Below are 27363 nucleotides of genomic sequence, written 5' to 3'. Positions count from 1 at the left end.
ATGTACATATCATGGATACAAACATATATACTGTCTTGTGCATATATACTCTCTGTAAATAAATATGCACATATAGTGTATTTATTGTATGTATTTTATATATTATATATAATAGAATTCTATATAATAGGATGAATGAATGCTGGAGTAGTCATCTCAACTAGTACTAATATAATGCTGCTGTGGGATAATATGCAACAGTTGATTTCAACACACTGCATTGCTGATGCCCGTCGATGGAGGATCTGTGTTACCGAGGGACTTAAGTTAGAAGGATACCTTGATAGGCAGACAGATAAGAAGAGGGGCCATGACTGAGAAATAAAGGTGGTAAATTTCCAAGACAACTACTTTCTTCTTCCACAGTGGCTTTATACAAAGGTCTCAAGTACTGGTTCTTCTTTGGGCAGGTCCCCTGACAATGGATTTGATCAACAATTCCAAGGCCATATCAGGGCATGTTTACCAAACAACTGTGGGATAATCACCAATCTTGCCTATTCAAAATGACCAACCTTAAAATGGTGGACTAAGATACTTCAAAGAGTTAAAAACAAACAAGCAACCCTCTGGAAGGTTTTTCTGAATCTCTCTTCTGCTTTGCTGAGTATCATTCTATCTGTGTATCTACCCTACATGTAAGTTCTATTACCCTTAATCAAAATGTCATTCTTTTTTTTTTCATTAGACTTGTTTATTCAAGTGTCTGAAAACACCCTTTCCACTTCCTCCCCTCCTCCCAATACCCTCCTGCTCCCCCCACTCCCTCTCCTCCTCCCTCACTATTCCCAAGAGCAGTCAGGGTTTCCTGTCCTGTGGGAAATCCAAGTTCCTCCCCTCCCCTCCAGGTCCAGGAAGGTGAGCATTCAAACAGGCCAGGATCCCAAAAAGCCAGTCCATGCAGACGAAACAAGACCCAGTGCCATTGTCAATGGCTTCTCAGTCCTCATTTGGACCTTGGGGGCTCAGTCAGCCCCCATGTCAGCCACATTCATTCTTATAACATGGAAAGAAAAAGGTTCAGGGTTTACTCAGGTCTTATCACAGGAGGATCTGAACCTGGTTTTCCTCTCATCAGGGCAGATGCTGAGAACTTTGCACAAGAAGGACTTCTGAGAACGGCAAACATCTTCCAAAGCAGTCACTAACATGGAGAGGTGAGCCCATGTGGTGAATCCTAACACTCAGGCTCAGCCAAGAGGGAATCATGGGAATGGAGCCGTAGCTGGAAGGCCCACATGGTGAAACCTCAGAAAATGACACGATGACTGGCAGCCTTGACTTGCAGTGGCTTCAGCTTGGAGCTTTTAAGTAACTGTCGCACACATTTTTCTTAAAGGGGGAAAATTAAACAAATTCTTACTTTTTATTTTGCCTAAATATTCAATAGTATACATTTTTATTGTAACCTGTAGAATTCATGCGGGGGGGGGGGGGGGACACTATGTGGCTACCCTAAAAGTTACAAAGAGGTTTTACAGCTGTATTGAGACAGACTTCTTTTACTCAGCGTAACAAAATGTATCGCTAGGAAAACCAAATAGTGGTTTTAACAAATGCAGTGTTTTGAAAGTAGAATGATGAAATGTTTTTTTAAAAAAAATTATGGATGGTCAATTCTGGGTCATCAGAAGGTTAACTTGACTACACTACAACACAGTATTGGAATCTATCTCAAGGTTAAGATGGAGAGCCTTTGAAGAACCAAGCTTTCGTGTGTTTCTTTGTCATTTTAGAAGACTTTTTCCTTCTCCAAACAATGAAAGTGTGATTAAAAGATTGACTGTATGTCAGTTTTCCTTCTCCTGCCTTCTGTCCAAACTACTTGCATCCATGGAAAAAAAAACTGTCCATATCACGTCTGATCAAGATTATTAGGTCCAGGAAGAAGGATCTGAGAGGGTAGAGCCTGCATTTGTGGAGGGGAAATTGCCATCTTGATGCTGAATTCACTCTTCCTGGCTGTTAAAGAACTCAGAGCCCTTGATCGTCAGTAAACTGGGATCTAGGAGTAGGTATGTAATGGTGAGGAAAATTACAGGTGGACCACCACATTGTGGGGGAGCAATTGTGAAGGAACATAATTCATATAATAAGGTGACATCTGGTTAGTAATATATCTAGCAGGAGAGATTGTTGTCTGGGGAACCAAGGTCATTTTGGAGACAGAGAGAAGTACCTGTGGCTACAGCAGGGATGAAATACTCCTGATTGACTCTGATGTTCAGGACGATGGGGAGTAGGTGCTGGAGCAGGAGTAGCGGATCTCTAGCACTTGAATTTGAATCCAGACCAGTTATTCAATTACTGTATCAGGCTCATGGTGCTGATTATAGTGCTTGTATAGCACATTTTGCATAGAAAATATTGGAATGATGCACTGATTAGGTAGAATGTTACTCATATGACATTTGCTTGGTGACATTATAATAAGGTTATGGGTTTGAGTAGGTGATATGGCAACCAGCTAGTGACTGTTCCCAAGCGATGCACAGGCAATGGGTTTTCTGTTCTTACGTGGTGGTGATTGATATGAGCGTATAAATCTCACTAAGGTAGATACGTTCTCGCACCCCTGGACAATACTGCACACAAATAGCCTTATGTGCACTGCTCAAGTCACTGTACAGAATCACTACTGTTTTATCTTATCTCTTTCTCTCCCCTTTTCATATAAAATAGCTCAGTCATGGTGAAAGGAAGATGTTTGCAAGGAATCATTCTCCTATCAGGTTTCACAGACAGTCCACATTTGTCACAGAAATGAACTGATATATAATCACTTTTACCTAAGATGTTTATCTTAAAACCCCTTAAAAGCTGTCAAGAAAATCCTCTCTGATTTACAGTTTGCTCCTTTGCGATCACATGGTATTCTTCACTATAATCCTCCCCTTCTTCACTAGGCGCAGACTTCGCAGGGCTCCTTCGATGGTGCTTTGACTTCATGGTGCAGATTTAGGTGTGCTTCCTTCTTTAGAGATAAGCATTACAGTAATTCTGTAAATATCAAGACAACTCAAGGATCTAAAACCCTCAGTGCCTGAAACTCATTGTCAGTAAGATATGTGATTCTTCTTTTAGGGCATAATCTTGTCCAAACTTTTGTAATACACACACTCTTAAAATCGTTAATTGTCAATAATCATAGTGGTATCTGTTTCATTGGATGCTCAAATTTATATCTTGACCCATCATGATGACCTTTGACATACATACTATGCAACTAGTTTCAAACACTGAGACAAAATGAAATTGTGTGGTTTTCAGTTCATAAAAAGAAATTCCAGGGTGTACCCACACCAGAATATCTGCTCTGTAGAGCTGTCTAGATGCTGTGAGCATACATCCTTTGGATATTAAATGTTTTAAAATCAAGGGTGGTCTATCTCAGCTGGTAGAGCAATTGGATATATGAAGTCATGGCTTTGTTAACTATCATCATAAAGAAAGAAACAAGTTACTTAATTAAAATTAAACAATAACAGGATTTCTTTCCTTAAAGGGACCACTCATATTCAATATTTTGAATTTGGAGTAAGACGTTCCACGGAAAGAATCTTACAGTTTCTAATTCCTTGTTAACATACCTGAAGTGATATAAATAAACAAGGGACTTTAAGCAATTAGACAAAGCCATGAGCTCCATTTAAGTTAAGAATTCAGTGCCCATCTTTGTGCCAGAAATTTGAAGACTACTCAGATTTTCTGTGTTCCTTGGCGATTTTCTCTGTTCCTATGCTATCTCTAACTCCCTTTTGTAGTTACTTAGACAGAGGGTTCAGGCACTGTAGTATTTGAACATCATTCCAGTGGGGGCTTGCACAGTCCTGACACTTGTCTTTATTTTGATGGGCTTCTTATCTGAGATAGCCTTCTTTTAGTGAAGAATGTAATATTTCCCCTAAACTCAGGCATTTATGACCATGGTGATCTCCATGGCCAATAAAAGCCTTGAGGCATCTTCTGAATCAACAAAATTGAATCACATTTGTAGTGTTTCTGCTGTACAGGCTCACAATCTTAAATTTGTAAAGGCCCTCAATATCACATTTTTAAAACCAATGGAAGCTTTCTTTATTCTCGTCTTCCATGTAGTCTTCCAGTTTCTAGTTAGGGACCAATGAGAGAAGACAAGCATTTTCTCACATTTTCCATCATATCTGGTGGCAACTTGGCTGTACCCCTGCTTCATTTTGGTCCCCCCTCCAAAATTCTGAATTAATATCTGTTTTGTTGCCATTCAGTTTTCCTACTGCAATAGTTTAACTTGTAACAAATTATAACTGATACATATACATATTTTATTAGCCAGAACATTGATTAAAAGGAGTGTTTCATCCCTCACTCTGATTCACTAGTGTGGATAAAGATGACTTTACCTGGCAAGTACAGATCTGGAAACATAAAGACTTTGCTTTCACCCTCCAGTCTCCCCATTAAACACTGGTGTGGCCACAGACAGACTGCTCAGACCTCTTTCAGTATCGATTTCTTCAGCTGTTAAACATGTAAAACTCTGAAAGATAGAAACTCAAGGAGCTAGCAGTAGATGTTGGAAACACATGGGTATTCCAAATGTGTTGTAGACAAACCTGTAAGTGCCAGAACATCCCAAACCCTAAATATAAGCGAGAGGCAATGTTAGAGACCAGAAACATCTTAGGAGTTACAGTTCATCTTTTTAAAGGGTTAATATTGCTTGGTTGTCTCTGTCTTGCTGGTTTCAGGTCCTTGATGTGATCCTTAGCACAACAAAAACGAAACCAACAAATCTGATTAAAACACCAGCATCACCTTATATGTGCAGTGTGTATTCCAGGACAAAAAAAAATTAAACTTAGGTTTTCCGCATGCCTGTGTCTGTGCAGAGCTTTGGAGCTCAATGCTTTTTTGCTCATGGAGATCCCAGGAACAGGAAGTATGAACTGATACCCTAAACACAAACAAACACAGCAAGAAACATGCTCACTTAGTTCAGAGAAAACATAGACAAAAAAAAAACCCTGCCAGCTAAACAAACCAATTTCTAACAGTGTTTGTCTCTGTTACATTTGATTATTACGTGTTATAAGATGTTGCCATTAATGTCAGATTTTAGCTTGGAAATTCTACCTAGATATTGGTTCTTCTTTTGTGGTGACATATTGTATCTCATGTGATAAATGAATCCTGGATGAGTTCCATGCACATGCATCATGTAGCATGTTCTGAGCTACAGATGCTCAGGTCTGAGGTTTCCAAGGAAACAAGGGAATATTTGTCTATCTGCTCAGATAAACTGATGCATCACTTTAGACCTCTTAGAAACCTTAATTCTGAATCAAATTCTGCCATGGAACTCCTTCCAAAATGCCAGGGCCTTATCACTTCTACCTAGCAATCCTTGACAATGTAGAAGCTGTGAGTCGGGCAGGCATCAGGATTATATGTAAAAAGAGTCACTTTTATGACTCCATCCATCAGTAAGCCACACGGGGCCATGTAGATTTGGTATGTCTAGTGCCAACCTCACAGAAGGGAAGTTCTAGGGTTTTCCTGACCCTCAGAGTGGCTGTCATCAGTCAGTAGGCTCATACACCAGCCAAAGAGCCATAATATACCTGCTTCTAACTACCACCGATTACTTCATTATCTACATCTATTTCAGACTTGTGTGATCCACCCCTTAAATATACACAATGAATTAAGAAATGAACTCTAGTCCACAATAGCATTTAGGAAGGTCTTTAATATCAGAATGATTGATCACTTGTCAGCATGTACCAATCACAGTACTTTATATGTGTTATAATGGCAGATTCAACTAATGCTCAAACAGATAATGGCATTGGGATATTTGTTTTCTAGGAACTTAGACCCTGAGAGATGAAATAATTTCCCCAAGTTGTCATTTGTCAGTGATAAATGTGGGGTTTAGTTCAAACCAGATTTCCCCAAACTGGAATCTTCCACTCTGTTCCTTTTTTCCCCCTTTTTTGGAAGACTGTCTGTTCACTTTCCTGTGCATTTCAAACTGCTGTATGCATTCACTGTTCAAGCATTTACTTATTCAGCAAATACATATATTAGCTTATGCTAAATTCTGAGGCTATGGAAGCAGACAGGAAAGGCAAGGTCTCTCTGGGAGCTTTTCTTTGGAAGAAGAGACAAATAAATAAATGATAAGTAGACAGACATAAACAATGCAGAGATTACAATAAGATAATGCCAAAATATGAAACAAATGCTTGTGTGTAAGAATATTAAATTAGAAAAGAGCCAGGGGTATTTAAGATACAGAAAGAGACAAGATGAAACAGGGTAAACAGAGATTAGATCATGATCTAAACAAGATCAATATGTAAATAACATAATCAATGATTATATTATTTCCTAGGTAGAGTGATAAATCATTGATGAGTTGAGTTTATTTTATTCATACCATCTTCTTATGGTTATTCTTATGGTTAAGAAACTGGCCAAGAATGGAATATCCAGAAAGCTAAGACACAAGAATTGTGAGGTTAAGACTCTATTAAAAGAAAACACACACACACACACACACACACACACACACACACACACACACACACACGAGTTCCAATGATAAAACAGTCCATACAGCTTCCAACATCAATTAATTACACTTCTTAGAATTACTGTATATACTTACTTGGAACACGTGTCATAAGCCAATGTCCTTGAAAAATTAAAATTACTTCCTTTATTATCTACTGATTTATGAATAAGGATAGTGCATATTGAAATAAGAAAGCACACTGAAGTACTCTCTTATGTATGTGTATGATGGGGAAAGAAGCAGGCTGTGAGAGAAAGTATCTGTTGAATAGGCATGAGTTTTTATCCATGAACAGGCTTCAGAAGGGCCCTCTGGCCCTGTTATCACACTTGAACCTCCTCAGAAGAACTCAGTCCGCCTTAAAGGGACCTCCCCAGGGTACAGACTCAATGAGATAGGGTTTTTCTTCTATACCAAAGCCTAGCACAATACTTTATTTATGACTATTTTCCCATATTTGTTGACAGAGAGAGGGAATGCAGAGAGGAGAGAGAAGAGGACTCTTATTTGTAAACTGGCATCTTTATGCCTTGGTTTTTGTCTTCTTGGCTGTTTGTTTATTCTCAGTACTCCTCAACCCATCTTCCTGAGATTAAAAAAAAATTCCAAGATGACACTTCCAAAAGATTAATACTTTCATTTCAACATTTCTGAAAGTATTTCAATGAAATTGCTTCCAAATGGTTTATTTTATATTAGATCATTGGGAGATAGATTAACATCATAAACGTACGTATGAGCAAGCAATATTTTTGTCTCCGATGTGCACATACTATATATTTCATATCCTTTGATAACATAAACTCACTAATTTAAGTCCAATTAGGAAAAGGGCACTGTAATAATTGCTGTGTTTCCAGCTCCCTCTTGATAACAAATGAGGCTCTCTTCCCCTCTTTCAGTAGGTAATATTATGCTCTTTCCTTGGCTAAGGTATATTAACACTGCTCTACATGAACAAAAATATTTTTAGTGGCTGTGTTATTGCAGAAAAATGCATTGGGAAAATATAAAAATATTTCACCTTTATGTTGTGGAAAATAAACACAGTGGATTCAATTAAAAATTTTATAACTTTTGACATGTGCCATATGTAATGTTTGGCAAACATCAAAAAGAGGTTTTGGACTTTGTCCTTGGTTGTTTTTTTTGTTTGTTTGTTTTCTGTTTTGTTTTGTTTTATTTGTCTATTGTTGGTTTTATTTCTTTTTTGGTCAACTTTACACAAGATACAGTTAGCTGGGAAAAGGAGCCTCATCAGATTGGCACTTAGGCAAGTTTGTAGAACATTTTCTTTATTGGTGGTTGGAGGACCTGGCTCACTGTGGGCAGTGCCACCGCTGGGCAGGTGGTCCTGTGTTGGATAAGAAACTAGACTGACCAAAGCATGAGCTGCAAGCTGGTAAGCAGTTCTCCTTCATGATCCCTGCTTCAGCTTCGGCCTCCAGATTCCTGCCTTGACTTAATGCCCTGAATTCCTCCACGATAGACTATAAGGGATCTGACGAAATAAACCCTTTCCTGCCTACGATGCTTTTGTTTGTGGTGTCTGATCACTAAAGCAGACTAAGGCACGTGGCCCCTGAGAACCAGGCTCTGGAACTGCGGAGGACATCAGTTATTGGCCCACCACCTGACCCCACCCCAGCAACGTGAGGAAAGGAGACTAAAACAACCGAAGGTCACAGAGTTTGCTACGGAACCTGGACTTGAAGCATCCCAGTGTTCCTAAAGTGAGACGGATCTGGGATGTGGGTCTCAGTAATTGTTAGCTACTGGTACCATCATCAGCGCCATGACTCTGATAGATATATAGATACTGTGTTTGTGCCTGAAGATCTATAGAACAAAGAGCTAAGGATGCACTGTGGGTAAAGTACTACTTTGGAAGAGGACTTTGGTAGATTGCTAAATAATTTGATGTCAAATTTATACAATTTAATCATCACCAAATAAGGAAAATTTTGTTGTAGAAAAGAACAGGGTATCAATTTGCCTGGTTGGCTAGGCAAGATTCTACATACTGTTACAACATAGGTCCTAGTGATGACTTCCTTTTGATGGCATAGTATATGTATTCTAATTGAAGAAAGTTCAAAGTGGTTTGTTTGTTTGTCTGTCTGTTTATTTTAGAACATGAGAGTCTATAACCTGAACAACTATTATAAACCCTCAGAAGTTGTTCTAACTATTTCTTGCTAAGAGATTTTGTTTTGAGACTTTACTGAATAAGTAGTCTTGGGTCACATATTTCTAAAATAAATATGCAAATGATTATTCCTCCTCCCAAAGTTCTCGTGGGTCCCTGACATCTTTAATTGCTCTATTTTCTAACATTTTAAATGATTCTTTGAGAATTTTCTAGAACATATTTTGATGATATTCATCACCTACCTCTTCTCCAAGTTTCTCCCAAATTCAACACCTCTTCCCTCCCCTACCCTCCTTCACTTTATGTCAAAAAAAAAACAGCAGATGTCATTGTCCTCTGGATCTTAGGGTCTTTTCTGTCCCCTCTTCTACAGTGTTCCTGAGCCTTGGATATTGGTGTCATTCTGCAGATATATCGAATGGGGCTGGGCATCTGATAGTCAGCTGTCAGCATTTTGACCAGTTGTGGCTTCCTGTAACAGTTTCCATCTGCTGCAAAGAGATGCCTCTTTGGTTGGAGGATAAGTGTGCTCTCACCCTTCCACATTTTTCTTTTGAAGTTTTGTTTACCCAGACTGGAAGTGGGAAGTTCAAATTGACCTTTTTCTACCTGCTTTCAACTGCATGGTGATGGTCCATGTTTCCTCAGGAAATCTCTAAATTGGAACAGAAACCTGACACTATCAACTCAACCATAAGCCTTTAGTGACAAACAACCATTTTTAGAGAGCAGTCAAGAAGAAAGGGAGTGAGATTGGCCCTGGGCTGACTGCTACAAGTTGTACTGTTTTCAACAGTCAAAGTGTATATTTTATCTACATAATCAAACATTAAGTGCTCGATGACCTCTAATTTTATAGGAATCTAGATCCAAATAACTGTCGTATTATTTGACTTAGATATTTCAAGATTTAACTAAGTTCTTTAAAGTAAACCATCTTAGAACACAATTTGAGAAGTCAATTTTTTTTTTTATTCTTTGAACATCTCATACATGTGTACAATGTGTCATGGTCATAGCCACCTTCCAGTCCCTCTCTACACCTCCCTCCTGGTCCCTAACAAAAGCTTCCCTGAGCTTCATGACCTCTTTTTTTATTAAAACCCACCATGTCCTGTTAGCACGGAGCATATGTACAGGGTGTGCACCAATTCCATGAAGCACGGGCAACCTACCAGTAACCGTGGCTCAACAAAGAGTGGCTCTCTCTTCAGCAGCCATCAACTGGTAAAAGCTCCCCCGATGGGGTGGGACCTCCTGAGCCTCTGCCAACCCTATCCAGGATTTCCATACAATTACTTTTGCTTTCATTTAGGCATTTTTTATGCATGAATGTGTGAATATATGCTGCCTTTGTGTCCAAGGTAGCCAGAATAGGTTGCTGGATGTTCTAGAACTGTAATTACAGGTGGTTATAAGCAACTCAATATGGGTCCTGGGAACTGAACTCAAGTGAAAAGGTAACAAGTGCTTAATGGGTTAGCCATCTCTCTAGTCCCCATTCTGAACATCGTTTTTCTTTTAAAGGTTTATTTTATGCTTAATTACACATGCTTGTCTCTGTGTGTGTGTGTGTATGCATGTGTGTTTGGGTGTGTAGTGTCGTGTATACTACATGCATGCAGAAGCCAAAGGGGATTTGGAGTTACAGACAGTTGCTAGCCACCTGATGTGGATGTTGAGAATTAAACTAGGGTCCTCTGGAAGAGCAATATATGCTCTAATTCTTGAGCCATCTTTGTAATCCCTAGGCTGGAATTTTTGCTAGTTTGATCTTGTGAAGATTTTGTATAGACAACCGTAGCTGCTATGAGCTCATGTGTGCAACATCCACATACAGTCCATAAGACATGCCACAACCCTCCTCCCTCTTATATTCTTCAACAGTGTTCCCTAAGCCTTGGGGAGAGGTCGGACATAGATGTCCCATCTATAGGCGTCTTAGCATTTTACTTTTGTTTCTGAAAAGACCTCACAGAGATACTGCTTTTTGGTTCTCAATACATTTCTTGCTGGTGGTTCATGCCAATTTCTTTACCTTTTCCATTTACACTTGGATCAAGCTAAATTGGTTACTTCATTATTGCATACATCTTTTATATTTTTGCAATTGTGTGATTTCTTGAAAGAGAGTCTAAAGCAAGTGTTTGTTTCTTTATCTTGGCAGAGGAGCTAAGTGAACCCATAGCCGCCCATGTTCTACACAAGCACTCCGTACTGTGCAAAGCCCCCACCCCAGTCATTGCTGCTCTCTTTGAAATTCCCACCGCAGCTCTTTAAACATGCCCTGTAAATTTTTATGTCACTTCTAATAAAACACATGATGCACTTTCTTTGCTAGACATGGTACTCAATCTAATGATATTAGAATGCTCCAGCTTCAAAGTCAAAACTTATGAGAAATAACAGTAATTTCCATTGACCTGATAGGACCAAAGAGGTGAGTGAGTGCAAGTGTGGTCCTTGTAAATTAGAAACAACATTTTATAATCTCAGCAAGATGTAATGGGTAGTCAGGGTAATGACGCTATCCCAGGCACGATGATTAATCTCTGTGTGTCACAACCCGGCAGCTGCCATGTAGAGGAACTGCAATCTACATAATGCATTCTCAAGAACATCAGACAAGAAGTTGCATCCATCGACAGTGCAAATGGTAAGCATGCAAGTAGGAGGGTGTTCAACTCTTGCCTAAGAGAGCAGAGGTCTAGGCTGAATAATTAAAGGACAGCCAGATAGTGTGGGTATCAACTGGCTCTGGTTTATCAAAACAGAGTGCTACATTTGTCCTTATATGACTCAGGTAAGTAGCTGTTGGCAGTGTATTTCATAAAAGAAATGATGAGACAGAGTGGAACCTTACAGAAGGGGACAGGAACATCAAGACCACTTGCGGGTCAGATACTTCTTAAGTATGTCTGAGGTCAAGTGATTAATCTCTGTCAAGTTTGAGAACATAGTTGATGCTGATAACAGTGCATAATAAAAATGTCCAGGTTGCTCTGTGAGTCAAGCCCCCATCTCTTAGAAAGACCAACAAGAGCCTCTCTGACTAATCAGTGATGTGAGTGGCAAAGAATCCCATCACATAGGTATACAATATTCAGGGCAAACTGGTTTAGGTCTGTGGAATGTATTAATAAATCCACACAGGTCTGTCTCAGGTGAAAATTAGTAAGAAAGGCCTCATACTCCTAATAATTGCTCTGAAAGTTCTAACCAGGCCTACTTTACCTGGAGTCAAGAACCAGAGCACATTAGAAAACAATGGAAAGAGAACTTAGTCCATGACATTGGCAATATCAGTCCTGGGACCCACTTCCTAGAACTGTAGTAATCTGTAAAAGAAAAGCACTGGACTAGAGGACGCCTTAGAATGTGAGGTTGAACAAGGGACTTGATCACAAAGACTAGTCAGAAACTTATTAGAGTCCATGGCAACCACTTTGATAAATACATCTGAAAATGGTACTTGTTGCCTGAGTTAATACCCCTTTGTTTCCTCAGTACAGGCAACCACAAAAATCACCCAGAGTTTAAGTCTCATAGCCAGTTACTGAAGGTGCGCTTGATGGTGTTTTCGCAGTCAGGATGGATAATTTGCCCACGTTTGCGCAGCTCATTAGTTTGGGAGCTAGGATTACAAAGATGGGCTGAGCTGCAGGACACCCACTATGGGTCCTTCATATCTAAACATCATGGTGAGGACAGGTGTGAGTAGCCAGAGTTAAGACCTTGCAAGTAACACCCTCTTCAAGACAGCAGGAAGAAGCGACACCCATCCCATGAGTAATTTTAGACCTCTGTTTTTGAGGTTCTCCAGAAGCTGATCGAGGCCCTGTCCTTGGTAGAAAAAGACTTGCATGTGAGAGGCCTCACTTTCTTTCAGAACCATATTGTCCGCAAGATAACTAGGCTACAGACATGGTCCCTTTTGTCGCCTTCAAGAATTCATGGTCCATGGAAGCAAACACATTCTAACCTTTTGTTTCAATCACTTCAAGAAGCCCCACGACCTCTCCCAGCCAAAGCTGGCTAGGTAAAGAAACTGAATTAATTGTGCATGGTTAGTCTAACTACTGATGTCCAGTCTAGAATGTCTACGTTTTGTCCCTTTTTCTTCCTAACAGTTTCACTCCGAAGAGCCCAGACACCAAGGATCCTAATCCTGACCAAAGGCTTCTCCCTAAAGTGTTAATTCACTCTCTTGCCTTACAGTCTGAGATCACTCCTCAAGCGTGTCAGCGGCTCTTCAGCTGGCTGAGGTAGATGTCATTACAGACTCTGCTTAGACGCCCCAAGGACTTCTGGCTCTGCCCAGGGGGTCAAAGGTAAAATGTCTCCATGAATTTTATCCTCTGACCCAGGTAGCCCCTCTGCAGTCTTCACACCCTCCGGGCAGCAGGCTGTCTCTGTTTCAGACACTCTTAGGAGACATTCTGAAGCTACGGCAAAGATGACATACTATCCTTGATGCTCGTTTGACTAAATTAAAAACATTAAACCTAAGTGTCTCTTGAGGTGATTTTCTGCTTCAAAAAATATTTCTCTGAATTCAGATGTGTTTATATGGTTTCAGAGAAGAATTGAGCAATCTTTTCCCCATCTTTTCTTTCACCTGCCAGTGGTTGCCTGAGTGGACAGAAACGCTTGTTGTCCGCAGGTCCCCAGGGCTACTGGTGTAATTCTTTTTCCTCTGGGTGCTCAGGCACAGAATTGCCTACAATCAATTTGCTTTCACATCCTGGCACTAAACTCACTGTATATAAAAGTATCGCAAGTATTTTCAATGCCATTCTAAGTAGCAGTGATTTAAAGGGCTTTTTAGTGTAATGAAAAAAATTGCAAGGCATAGCAACAGCTGTACAGCTTCGTTGAATGAATACAATCAAAAACATATAAGACTCTCCATAAACCTCAAAATGGATAAAAATGGCTTAAAATTAAGAAGAGGAATTGATAGGAGTGGTTTTGATGTCTGAAAAATGAAGCAATTTTCCTGAACAGTATTTTGACCCTCTGGCTTCTAAAAATATAGAATAAGTCATACTTTAACGTAATGCTGTGGGAAAACAGAGGTGTTGCCTTGATGTAGCTCTAGGTTTAAAAAAAAGTAAGTATGGGTATAACTGTAATCTGTAAGTATATAGCTGTTTTGTAGAAGGAGACTAAAGACCTCTGATAGCATCGGCATCACTAGTTGTCAGTATTGGGGATTATAACTACTGCTGCTCTATAAGGCAAGAAGCCTGACTTAGACACCAATAGCCTTCGCTGTTCAAAACAACAGCCGTTACTACCCAGGCACACACAGTGCCCCTGAATCTGTATGTAAGTAGGCAGAAGGAAAATACATTATTTTCACTACCTACCAATAACAACACACTGCACACCTTCTCTAAATATGTATTGTTGAATGAAAGAAGGAAGAAATAATCACAGATCTGGGTTTTCCTCACCCTTTTCATTGAGTCTTCCTTACTTTTGTATTTAAGAAAAATAAAGAGCTCAAATCAAAAAATTTACACAGTCACAATCAGTGGCTTGGTAGATTTTTTTTTGAGAGAATCAGTGTCCCTACCTCAAATCCACTTCTTCATCCTTTGCTTCAGATTCCTCTACATACTTATAAAAAACAGAGCCACCTGCCAGCTCCACATTGTGAAATCTCCAAAGAGTAGAAAGAAGCTGAACTGGGAACATTTTATTTATACAAGAGAGAGAGAGAAAAAAAAGTTGCCAGATAAAATACAGGAAGGCCAATTAAACTAAATATCAGATAAACCATAAGGAATATTTCAAAATAAGTGCATCATAAATACTGCATGACACATACTAATAATAAAATTTATTTTTCTGCCACTCTAATCTAACTAGGCGCTGTATACTTTTTATCTGCTAAATGTGGCAACACTGAAGTAAAGCAAATGTTCTAAGTGCCAGGTGTTTCTGTGCAGATGCTGGTAGACTGGAAGAGCCCTTGGTTAAAAGGCAATTGCACAATTATCTTGATGCATCACTGTCCAACCAGGGCCAACATGTCACAGCTCACTAAAATCATAGCTTTATAGAGCATACCTTCAGTGAAGCTGCTTCTTGAATGCTTGTAAAGACAGAGCATTGCAGGTCGACGGGAAGTGCAGAAGGAAAGTTCTGAAAAGAGAAGGAAGCAAAGCCAGAGAGCTCATCAAGAAGCTGCATTAACGGTTTGCACAACAGTCGCTTTGGGGAAGACTGTCTCTGCATGTTTCTGCAGACATATTCAGATCAATGAAAGATAAACACAGCTTCTCAAAAGGTTAGCATTTTGGTAAAATGCCAAGTGCGTTCTTAAACTGCGAAAGAAACACAATACTTAGAAAGGTAGTTGATTAATTGAAAGATTATTAATATTTATAATAGAGCAGTAGAAGCAGAGACTTTAGGCACCTGCAGGCCAGGTCTCCATGACCTAAGGAACAACAAGTAACTAACTGTCTTGAAACATTGGGTCATGAGGTTTTAAAGGGACAGAATGGAATACATTGTTGCCGATCAGAGGGGTAAAATGTTTGTCCCATGAGGTCTGACAATGTACACAGATGATGACTGATTTTTAGAAACTGCAAAATTCATAATCTGTAAACTGAAACTGAACCTTTCCCCTGATTCAAGGGTCCCCTTGATGTCCAGTTATCAAGCAAGGTTCTATGGAGAGAAATCCATTTCTGAGTGTTCAGAGCCTCAGATCTGGCTGGGGTACCTAGGAGAAGTTCTGAACAGACACAAACACTAAATCTTTATCCAAGACTATGGACTAAGGTCCTTCCTTCCAACACAGTGCCAGACAGTGAACAACACTTCCAAGATCTTTGTCGGGTGAATGGTGATCATTTGGAGCCATATCTGAAAAGGTGTGGGGGAAGTAACACCATAGATCTACTTGGTGTTTTAAAAGAAAAATATGCTATTTGCTTTAATTCCAAGGATAGCACCAAATGAGAGGCATTATTTTTTCTCATTTTGTCAATAGCAAACTTCTGGGATCTAAGAGAATTTACATAATTACCCAATAATAAGACTCTAATGCTGGCCAGGAAGACAGCTCAGTGGATCATAGAGCTTCCCACTATGTAGGTGTCAAGACCTGAACCTGGATGTTGGCACCAGAGTAAAAGCCTGGGTGTGGCCCCATGTACCTGCTCTCCCAGTCCTGTGAGCAACAGTGATGGAAGGGCGGCTAGGACTTTCTGAGCAACCAGCCTAACTGAAACACTGAACTCCAGATTCTGTGAAAGCATCAGTCTCAAAACACTGCACAGAATAATTGAAGGCTACATTCCACATTCGAGACCAAATTAAAAGCAGCTAGTTTACTGCAAAGGTTCGAATTCTCCTGAAAGCTATATCCAAAGAAAAGAAACCATAAAACAGAATGCTCAGGTCATAGCACAAAATAAAATTCAAATCAAAGAAAGGCTGAAGAAGCTTCGCTTCCAGCCTTGCAATGCAGATTGAAATCACCTCCTCCTGTTCCTCGCTATGTGATTTTGGCAGCCTTCATCGACCCTCCGTGCCAGTCCTCTGCTCTAGAGAATAGATGGACTAGTGGAACCTGCCTCATTAAACGTTATACTCCATGTGACCTGCGAGATAAACAAGAGCCAGTAAATATCAGCTCTTATTTTTATTACTGTTGCCTTGTGTTATTAAAATGGATATACGGGGCAAAATGAGAGCTCCATATCTGCCTCTGCATTTTTTCAAGTTAATATTCCTGGACACTATAAACCCCAAATGTTTTCTCCTAAGCAGGCGTGTAAAATGTCCAGACAGAAGTTGCCTTTTTTGTCCATTGGTTTGCTGTTTTGCTCCTTGAAGCAGGTGCTCACTTTGTGGCTCAGGACACCCTTAAACAACACCAACCCTCTTGCTCTACTACCCTGAATGCTGGGATCACAGGCACGGGGAAGTACACCTGGAATGCTGTCTGACACCAGAGAAATGACCAGACTTAAGGAAAAGGGTGCCAAGAAAGGCTTCTTAGTCAGGTGTGGTGGCTTACACCTGTACTGCTAACACGCCAGCAGATGAGGCAGAAGAATTATGAGTTCAAAGCCAGCACGAACCATACAGCAAAATACAGCATTAATAGTAATAATAACTAAAACAATGGTGATAACAATGATGATAATGATCAGAGAAGAAAGAAAAGGATGCTAGAAAAAAAGAGAAAAAAAATTGGAAAAAAAAAGACATTAAAAATCTTCTCACTGAAAATTCCTGTAACCATATAGTGGTGCGAACAGTGAACAAGACCTAGGGTTTATCAATGTCATTCTGAAACAAAATTGACAGCTATTAGAATCCATGTACCCATTCACATGTATGCATATGCTCTGTTTTCTCTCTCTCTCTCTCTCTCTCTCTCTCTCTCTCTCTCTCGTGTGTGTGTGTTCAGGAAGAATGATGTAGCCTATCGAGGTAAAGGAAAAGGAAATATTATATGACCTAAGTTTGGGCATTTCAATTGGTTCCCAACTGTAATTGGGCAGTTTTTCCTGGACTAGGGGCAGGGGCTGATAAGACCTAGTACAGCCCAGGACAGAACAACCACTGTCCTTCAGTGTGGAAAAAAGTAAGGGAGTGGGATGGGGGAGGGGAGTAACCCCACCTTGACACCAAGCTCCAGACCTAGGCTGGCTGCATTGTTTTTCTTCTGCAGAAATTTACAGGCTATTTTCTTCCCCTTCCCCTGAGCTAGGATATGGAGATTAAAATGTACCTACTGAGCAGGTAATGCACTTGATATTAAGGATCCATCATGTGCGTATGTCTTTGGAGCATAACGGTTCCTTTGGAGCTATTATTGGTGTGCTGTGAGTAGATATTAGGAATAATACTCGCAGAGTGGCAGAAGGAGATCGCGTAGGAACTACTGTCGGACTTTAATATTATTCGAAACTAGGCTTTTTTTTTTCTTTATAATTCCTGGGGTTTAATACCTCTATACTTTGTAAACTGAGCACTTTTCAAAGAGAATTCTGAATTCCTAGGGAGCTTTCTGTAGATGAGCTTTGATCTCTGCTGAACACCTATCCTGTGTCTCTGTAATTGTGCTGATTTAACAAGGCTCTGTAGCACGTGGAGGGGAAAATCCTTTTATTAAGGCTATAAACCTAACTGACCACAGTGATGGAATGCACAGCTTGGGGGTAGCCTTGAGCTCCCCAGGAAAGAAAAAAAAAAGAGAGAGAGAACCAGGGAAGGGGAAGTCTTCACGTTAAAACAAATGAAATATTTGTTAAATGTGTTTGTGGTGTCGCAGGCGGCCAGAGACTGCCCTGTAGTCCGCTGAAAGGTTTGATCTTTGCTGGGCATTGTGAATGCTGATTTCAACAATGGGGTAAAAGCTAAAGAAGTTATGCTGTATTTTTGGCTAAAGATGACAGCTCAGGGTTTCAAGTTGCACAAAGCAGTCTGAGGGATTAAACTGACGAAGGCTTAACAGTATTGAGTTTCGAAAAGTGTGATCTTCCAGGATGGGGATTCCTCATTTGCGCTGACTTAGCCGCATTCATCTTACTTTACAAATGCATGTGGTGGTCTGTATCATGTTTAATTAACTGATGGAGGGCTCCAGTGGTAAAAATGGCACCCCGCTAAGCTCCGTCCGTATGGCAAATTCGAATCACATCCTTAGCCTTGCAAGAACAAAATATCCCAAGAGTCACCGATGACAGGATGTAGGAATTGAAATCAGGTCCCTCCTGTTGTTTGAGAATCCGTGGAGGGTGCCTGCCATATGCCCATCACCGCCAGGGGCTGGGGGAGGGCTGGAAAATGACAGGATAAAAGAAAGGAAGGCTCTCGTTTCCCCAATATGTTCAGGTCTCAGATGAAAACGAGGCATAGTGGTGCTGTACAGGGGCCAAGACCACATGAAAGTGTGTCTCAAACTTCTCAGCATAATGAGCGGAGTTCGTGGTGGTTTTGATACGAACCCTTTGTTTCCTTTGTGGAAAAGGTTGCGCAAGGGGGTTGAGAATGGATAGGCAAAAAGGCTGTGGTTGGGGGTTTGGTATAATACACAGAAGAATGTCTCACTGAACCTTTTTTAATAAAAATGGGTTTGACTACTGAAAGCTAAAAGCTTCACACTTGGATAAGGTCTTCAGAGATAATATTTTTGGAAGTGGGAGTTGTCTAACTTCTCTTAAAAGTCTGTAGTAATCAAGATGTTTGAGGAAAAAGATAAATTTAGTCCTGATTTCCTTAAGGATTTTAAAAAAATATACAAATGCATTTTAAATATCCTAGTACAATAATAGAGACTTGAAAACAGGTTCAAAATCAGTTTTGGTCCTTACTATGATGGCAAACAGACTTGTGCACGCTCTTTAAATTTTTTCTTTATTTGCATATCATAAAATTATTGTAATCGTGTTACAACTTAATCTTATATTCAGTCTCTTTTTCACTACTTTTTCCCCACACTGTTCGCTTTATACCCATGCTTTTTAATGGCAGTGCAATTTTTCATCAAGTCATGTTATTATCCTTTTTAAAACTTTTGTGTGTGCATGTATGCTTGAATGTGTTATTTGCACACTTGCATACCAGTGGGCTGTCTTCCTCGACATCTTTCTGACTGCGATTTTTTGAGGCAGGGTCTTTTGGCACTTGTCTGCCTGATGCCTTGAGCATTAGGGCCACAAGCACACACAGGTGTTTCTCATGGGTGCTTGGGATCTGAACTTGAGCTCCCATGCTTATGTGCAGGGACTTTCCCCACTGACCCGCTTTCCCCAACCTCGTTAACAATTTTTTCAAACCATCCTCCAATTGTCAGATGATTAAAACGCCTTCGAGGGTTATCAAAGCAATTTTTGTAGATACAGCTTGTTCCAATTTTAGATAATTGCTTTATAAAGCATTTCCACCAAATGCACGTTTCTTTAAAAGGTGTGTGTGTACAAAATTCCCAAAATTCTCTTCCAAAACTAAATGGAAAGTTAAACATTGTGTGAAATCATCACTACTGATTAAAGCAAAGGTACATAGAATTCATGTGCAATCCTAGGCAACAACTTCACTCCAAAGCAAGAATTGTGGCCATGGAAAAAATATTTCACTTTTCCTCTTGTGTCCCTAGGTGTGTGTGTGTGTGTGTGTGTGTGTGTGTTTTCAGAGTAAACGTACAGTAATAATGAAGGGAGTCCTGACTACCTCATTTGCCTCCCTTATCGTCTGCGTCTCAACCTAGAAAGATGGCATTTTCCTTGAAAGATTGACATTTATAACAGTTCCCTAGAATATTACAAATAGGCAAGTAGGTCGGGACACAGCTCACCTATGAGGACGACCAAGGTTTCCGTTAAATCTGAAGTTACTCCTAATAATGGATCGTCCTGGATGTTTTCATGGTACTAATGCAGAAGATGATGTATTGAGTATGTTAGACAATGTATTTTCATCTAGAGCCACTTTGAACTTTGACAGGGAATTCACATTTTTCAGTGGTGCTGGGTATCTGCTCAAGAAGCTTGCAGAGAGAAATTCATCTCTACCATGTCAATTTCACAGAATCATTCAAAGGATAGTCATTCAGGGGGCTCCCTGGGGAACCCCAAGTTCCAAAGCACTGACTGCTGGAGTGTTAGGATTTGGGGTTCATCTTTCAATGGCTAAAATTTTCCTAACCTTTATTTTGAGAAAAAAATGTATACAATTAAAATTTCTATTTTCAGCCACCTTTATCCATTGCTCATCTGATCTGCTTAACTTGTTCTATGTTTTATGAAATGCCAATCGGTTCAAGTTCAAGTCACAAACTGGTGACTGCTTTCTAGATTTTAGAGCTCTGAAATGCGTTTCTTATTTGCTCCAGTCAACGTTGCTATTGGTCGGAGGTAACAGAGCATCCCTTGTTCCCCAAACCTATCCCTTTCAATGAAATCTATTCCCTCTGCTGAACTGAGAAACAAAAGGTGAGCCTTCTTTGGGAAATCCCGGATGACAGTTAACTCCTGTCCAACAAAACGCATTGTACTGTGCCTGCCATGAAAGAGTTATGCTTATTTGATTGTTGACTAGTTTTATGTTTACATAATGGTCTTGTTTTGGCCTTTAATGTATATTTGTTCCAAATAAACATAAGTTATGAACATTTTAGCACATGTGAACTCTGTGGGGTGGATTCTCACACTGGTATAAATAGAATTAATGAGCAGTCAGCTGCCACAAGCCATGACGCATGACCTGGCAGTTGGAGCTTAGAGGAGCCTCTCAAGGCTTCATACAGCTTGGCTCTTAGTTTAACTTTTTGAAACTAAGTCTCTGTCTCTCTGCACTGTAACACAATTCAGGTTTTACCAGAAGAGCATAGCTTGACATTCAAAAAAACATTTTTCTTGTCTTTTTTTAAAATAAAACAAATACATGCAGAGGGCTTAGCTACACTCAGCTGAACTTTGGGAGGTAAGTCAAAGAAAGATAGACATTTTGCATATTTATATTTAAATGAATTTTTTGCTATTTCTATTTTGTGACAATAGCAGGATTATGCCAACTGCTACAGATCTTTACAAAAAACCAAACCAAAAACAAAACAAAACTTCCAAATGGTTCTCAATTTTAAAACTGATATGAGAGTGCTTTGAGTAGGTGAAACAGGGGGAGACAGAAAACACATCATTTGTTATCTACTCTCCTTCAACACAAAGCAACAAGCTGTTAAGCATGTCTAATAAGATTATTTTTTTAAGGAATAAACCCAGCAGTATAAAGCTACCCCTTCAAGTAGTAGGTTTGGGAATCGGCACAGGCATGCAAAATCTTCCATTTAACCGGATTTAATTTGACAAAGAATTATTTTTGTGAGGAGGCAAAGTGAAATTTAAGAGTCACCTTTCTTCTATTCTGCTATTCTTTTTACAACTTGATTATAGGCAAAGTAGAAAAATAATGCTAGCATGCGCACTGTACTGCACAGATGATCTGGCGGGGGGACAGGCTTGGCAAGCGCTTCAGCGGTGACTTTTATGCACACAGATGGCAGGGCACAGCCTTTTCTCCTCTTATCTTTCCTTTCCAAAAGGAATGTTTCTCCATTCCCACCCCCACACTTGCAAACACATACTCTTTCTCAAAGTAAAACTCCATCCTAAAAGGGGCAAGTCTAGGACGCTTTAAGGAGTGAGAACAAAAGCAGAAACAAAGACAATAACAACAACAGGCCACCATTCTCCTGGTCACTTCTTAGAGGAGGACTTTGCACTGAAGGAGTCTGGGGCCTGATGAGCTTCCCCCAGTGACTCCCCTGGGGAATCCCCTTGTCACTGCAAAGCAAATGGGCACCACCTAGTGCTCTTTCGGGGCAAAGGCTGGGAGCGCCGGCCTTTGGGGTGACTGCCTTTACAAAGACAGATAAACAGAGTTAGTTGTCTTCAAAGCCCTTGCCTTCTAAGGAGGGGAGAGAGGAAGAGGAAGGGAAGAGTGAGGAAGCCGAGAGGGAAAGGGAGAAAAGAAAGAGAGAGAGAGAGAGAGAGAGAGAGAGAGAGAGAGAGAGAGAGAATCTTAAGGCAAATGAAAGCAATACTTCCAAATCAGTAGTTTTTCTTGGGCCTGTTTTTTGTTCATATTTTCTTCTTTTCTTTTTCTACTTTTTTCCCATTTATTTTATTTAAAGGCAGGGTGTCGCTGGGTAGCTCTGACTGACCTAGAACTTGTTCTATAGATGAGAACTCACAGAGATCTCCCTGCCTCCCTCTCTGCCTCTGCCTCAGAGTGCTGGGATTAAAAAGGTGTACACCATCAAACCTGGCTTCGCCTCCCCCCGCCCCCCCCCGGCTTTCGCTCCCCCCCGCTCCGGCTTTCGCTCCCCCCCCCCCCCCCGGCTTCTTAATCTATTCGTGAAACAGAAAGGCTTTATTTTTCCCCACATGCTAATTTCTCCTGCATCTGCTTCATCTTTTCTTTTCTTCTATGATTAAACTGCAAGCATTTCTAAAACCTTGATTCGGTATAAAGCAACAGAGGTTCGAGTACCAGCGTGCCCCTACCAGCCCACATCCATTCTAACAAGGAGTCTCTCTGGAGTTTTCCTAACACAACAAACAGCATTTATGAAAAATGATGTGTTGCACAGACACTCTCGCCGCACAATGAGATCAAGTTAACCACTCATGCCTCTAGGAAAAAGATCTAGGAGGTTTTATCCGATTGGCAAAATGGACCTGGATATCAGCTCGAGGACTGAGGACACTTTGATGAAATTTCACAGCAATGAAGTCCAATTATCTGAATGAATGCTTAACCCTTTTAAAATATAACTCTGGGAAGAACAAGATCTTTTTTTTTTTTTTTTTGAACAGATGGTCTTGCCGAGACTAGAAAGAGCTATTGCATACTGTTTGCTTTTTCTATAGTGTTTGTTTAGAATTATTCTCAGCCCTACTTTTTCAGAGTAATAGAAACCACTTCTGTGTTGCTAAAGGTAGATAATTCTTCAATAAAATTAGACATCCTAGTGTACAGCAATGTCGGGGGAAGACATGGGAGGAATGCCACCCAGAATCAGAGAGACCACAGCCTGTTGCCCATTCAGGAACTGAGTGACTGAACTTATTAACAAATGAATCCAGTCAGAAAGCAGGTTGTAAAGAGAACTTATTAACAAATGAATCCAGTCAGAAAGCAGGTTGTAAAGAGGTGAATTAAAACGGCTAGACTGCCTCTTGACTAAAAACTCAGTGTCTATGCTGAGAAACCTGGGAGAAAGTAAATAAGTACAGTCCAAGAGTCCAAACACTTTTCTACATGCGAAATGCTTGACTTTGACAGGACTCCACAACTTCACATTATTGTAAAAAATTTAAAAATCCAAAAGTGTTCACATATTTAGCCACTGGTGCGAGAGAATTGTCTGTATTCTGTCAATCATGTATTTTAATAAAACGCTGATTGGCCAGGCAGGAAGTATAGGCGGGTCAACCAGACAGGAAGTAGAGGCGGGGCAATGAGAATAGGATAAAGCTAGGGAGGAGGAAACTCCCTCCGCCACTCCTGTGCAGACCACCGAAGAGGCAGCATGTAACTTGCCCAGCTGAGAAAGGTACGGAGCCATGTGCTAACATAGATAATGATAATGGGGTAACATAAGTTATAAGAGTTAACAAGAAGCCTGACCTAATGGGCCAATCAGTTTATAACCTGATGTAGACTCCGTATGATTTTCCTTGGGACTTGCTGGCTTGTTGGGGTACTGGGCGGGACAGAAACCCCAACGAGCTGGCCCTCATACTACAAGCCACTTTAGTGCTGCAATTTATGATGTTAAATAAGTGATTTACTTGAAACTTTTGTGAAAGTTCAGAAAAAGAAAATTCAATAAAAGGGGTGGGGACAAAACTTCCATCAAATTCTTTGTGTGAGCAAACAAGGAACAAATCATCAATCAAGCTGACCTTTGCCGTTTCACCAACTCCTAAAGTTCAAGGTTACAGGGTGGAGAGATTGCTCAGGAGTTAAGAGAGCTAGCTGCTAGCTGCTCTTCCAGAGGACCTGGGTTCGATTGCCAGCACCCACATAGTGGCTCACCGCCATCCATATCTCTAGTTCCAATAAATCTGATGTCCTCTTCTGACCTCCAGGGGCACCAGGCACACACACTAGTGGTGAACAGACATACATGCAGACAAAATAAACACAAAAGATGAAGAAATAAAGATTAAACAAGCAATCTTGTCCTAAATATATTAGTCTTCTTCAACTGAATTAGTCAGTCGAAGCCAAAAGATACAGCTGAGTCCACATGTTTCAAACATGTCATACTTGAATAGTCTACCTTAAATTGTAAATTAAATATCCTAACATTCTTTTTTATTTTATTTTTATTTTTCGAGATATGGTTTCTCTGTAGCTTTATAGCCTGTCCTGGAACTAGCCCTTGTAGTCTAGGCTGACCTTGAACTCACAGAGATCCACCTGCCTCTGCCTCTCAAGTGCCAGGATTAAGGGTGTGCGCCACCACCACCCGGCATATTATAACATTCTTAAAGTGACAGAAGGAGGTAAGCTTAGTCACCTAGAAATGAAGGCAGCAATGTCCCCAGATAATATGTCCAACCTTCTGGTTAAAGAAAAAAGAAAACACAGCTTTTACTTTTCCTCGCTGCCTCCTGGTTCTGCCCTTCACCCTCTGACTGCCTTTCCATAAATGCTGGAGGTCCGTGAAGCTCTATGGTAATGACAGCCTGAAATGATAATGTACCTTTCCTGCCCTTCCTTTAACAACAGCCCTTGATTCCAATGGGTATCTGCACAGCAGCAGATGCTGTCACGTTTTCTAGAGGCAAAAGGGACCAGTCCAGCTCTTGTTGCCGATTTCCTAGGTTAGGCATAGCTGTGGGTGTTTATTAAAGAGGAGGAAGGAGAAAGAGGAAAAGAAAATAGGAAAACATGGAAGAGGTAAATTAATATTTTTCTGCTGAATATTAAGCCCCAAAACTAGAAAGGTATTTTGTTTCTTCTCCCTGGAATCCAGCAGAACCTTCTACACCATAAAAGCATCCAGGTGAGGAATATCAAAGAAGGGCCTGGGACTTGAGGGCAAGCATTCCTACAGTAATGTGGCTTTTCTGGAATCAGCAATGGGGCCTCCATGCAAAGGTCTGAGAGTTTCCCATAAGCCAGGAGGGAGCTGTTCTCAATGGTGCCAGAAACAATGCTCCTGCACAAATACCCAAATCTTGAAGCACAAGGATGGAAACTATACATGGTGGCAGAGGATGACGATGCTCCCCTCCTCCGGAGGCTGAGGCAGGAGGACTGTGAACCTGAGACCAACCTGGGCAATAGTAAGACACTGTTCCAAAACAACAAACACCAAATTTGAAATGGAATGAAGGAGTATACAAACAATTTTAAAATATGGTCACAGTTATTTTTTGGCCCTGGGGATCTCAGTAGACACTGTTCATTGTAGTTCAATAACCTGTTTACCCTGCATCAGACTGCAGACCAATCATTTTACTCCTGATGCTGTTAGTTTCAATTCATACATGGTACATAAAGTTACTTTAGTTATGGATTCTGATGTTACTGACCACTGGGGTTCCATAACTTCAGATACCCAGTGAGTAAAGTGAAGCTTCCTGTGGTCAGGAGCTCGAGAAAAGGGTCTTTGTTATTGTTTGTTTGTTTGAGATGATTGTGGGAGAGTCATGAGTCAATCAATGCCCTTTTTTCATGCAGTTCCCAATGAGTTACATATTTAAAGTCAGGTATGTGTGGCTAGTCAGGCCTTCTTTCCCAGTCTATTCGTTGGCCACAGTGGGGAACATATTTTGTACTGTAACTCAATGCACACATAATATTACTGAAATAACAGTCTTAAAACAATGTTTACCTTTGTATGTGCATTTTACTCTAGACACCCTAATCTACTGTAATTCAACCTGTTTTACATCTCTGGTTGTTACTCCATTAAACAGGTCCTACTGCGTACTAATGTAACATCACCCACAGTTTAATAAACACTGCACTATGTCAGCTGCTATTTCAAAAGTAATTTTGAAATAGATGAATGCTTTGCAAGACTTAATATCAGGGTAGTGTTCAGGAGTGTCTTTAGAGGTAGTGCATAGAAAATTACGTCAGTAGGACTGAAAATTTTCACCTAGGAACTCAGATTTATATTTTCCCCAAAATGAACATAGGTCATCCTCACTGGTGGCATTTGTTTGTGTCTCAGTACTCTACTACAGATAAACTGAGGTAGCAAGTTTATCTCTTTTAACCATAAAAGCCATAAGAAAGAATTACATTTATCTTGCTGTTAACAATCATTGCTGAGTGCACAACCAGCCAACTAGTGTTCTTTGAGCTTTACCTATCGCTCACAGAATCCTTATTATCACTCTACAAAATAGATAAACCTTTTTACTTGAACTTTACAGTTGGAACGCCTTCATTGTCTTTCTCAGAAATTTCCCATTCTAAGGACTGGAGAGATATGCTGAGGATAAGGCCATGTACTGTTCATGCAGAGAACAGATGTTCAATTCCCAGTCACCTATAACCCCAACTTCAAGTGATCTGATGCCTGTGGTCTCCTTAAGCACCACATTCACGAGTGCACACATACAGACACACACACATACACACACACACACACAAATACGGTCACATACAACATGGACACAAATACACACAGAGAATTATGTATACACAAACATAATTAAAGATAAAACAAATGTTAAGCAAAGTCCCCATTCAAACACAACATCATACATCACAGAACACGAATGAAGTTGCGGCAATTATTTGTTAAAATTAACTAGAAAATCTGTATCATCTAATTGGTTTGAATAATTTGTATTCAAATCAAACTCTGAGAATTAAAATTGATGTAGCATAATTCTCTTGTCTAACTTACAGACTTAACTCAGATTTTACCAAGGGTTTTAATATTGCTTTTATGGTTTAAAAAAGTTATGGAATATGCATTGCATTCAAATTATTATCTTTCTTTAATCTCCTTTATTCTGAAACAGCTTCTTAGTCTTTCCCTGGAAGATCGCTTTTATTAGCAGTCTTTAGCAAAACACAATTAAAAGAGTAGATATCATTCCAGGCCAATGAGTTCAGACTAATGATTTGTGGGGAG

Source organism: Myodes glareolus, chromosome 8 (assembly GCF_982192425.1).
Source record: "Myodes glareolus chromosome 8, mMyoGla1.1, whole genome shotgun sequence".
Lineage (NCBI taxonomy): Eukaryota > Metazoa > Chordata > Mammalia > Rodentia > Cricetidae > Myodes > Myodes glareolus.
Note: the sequence above shows the minus strand (reverse complement) of the source record.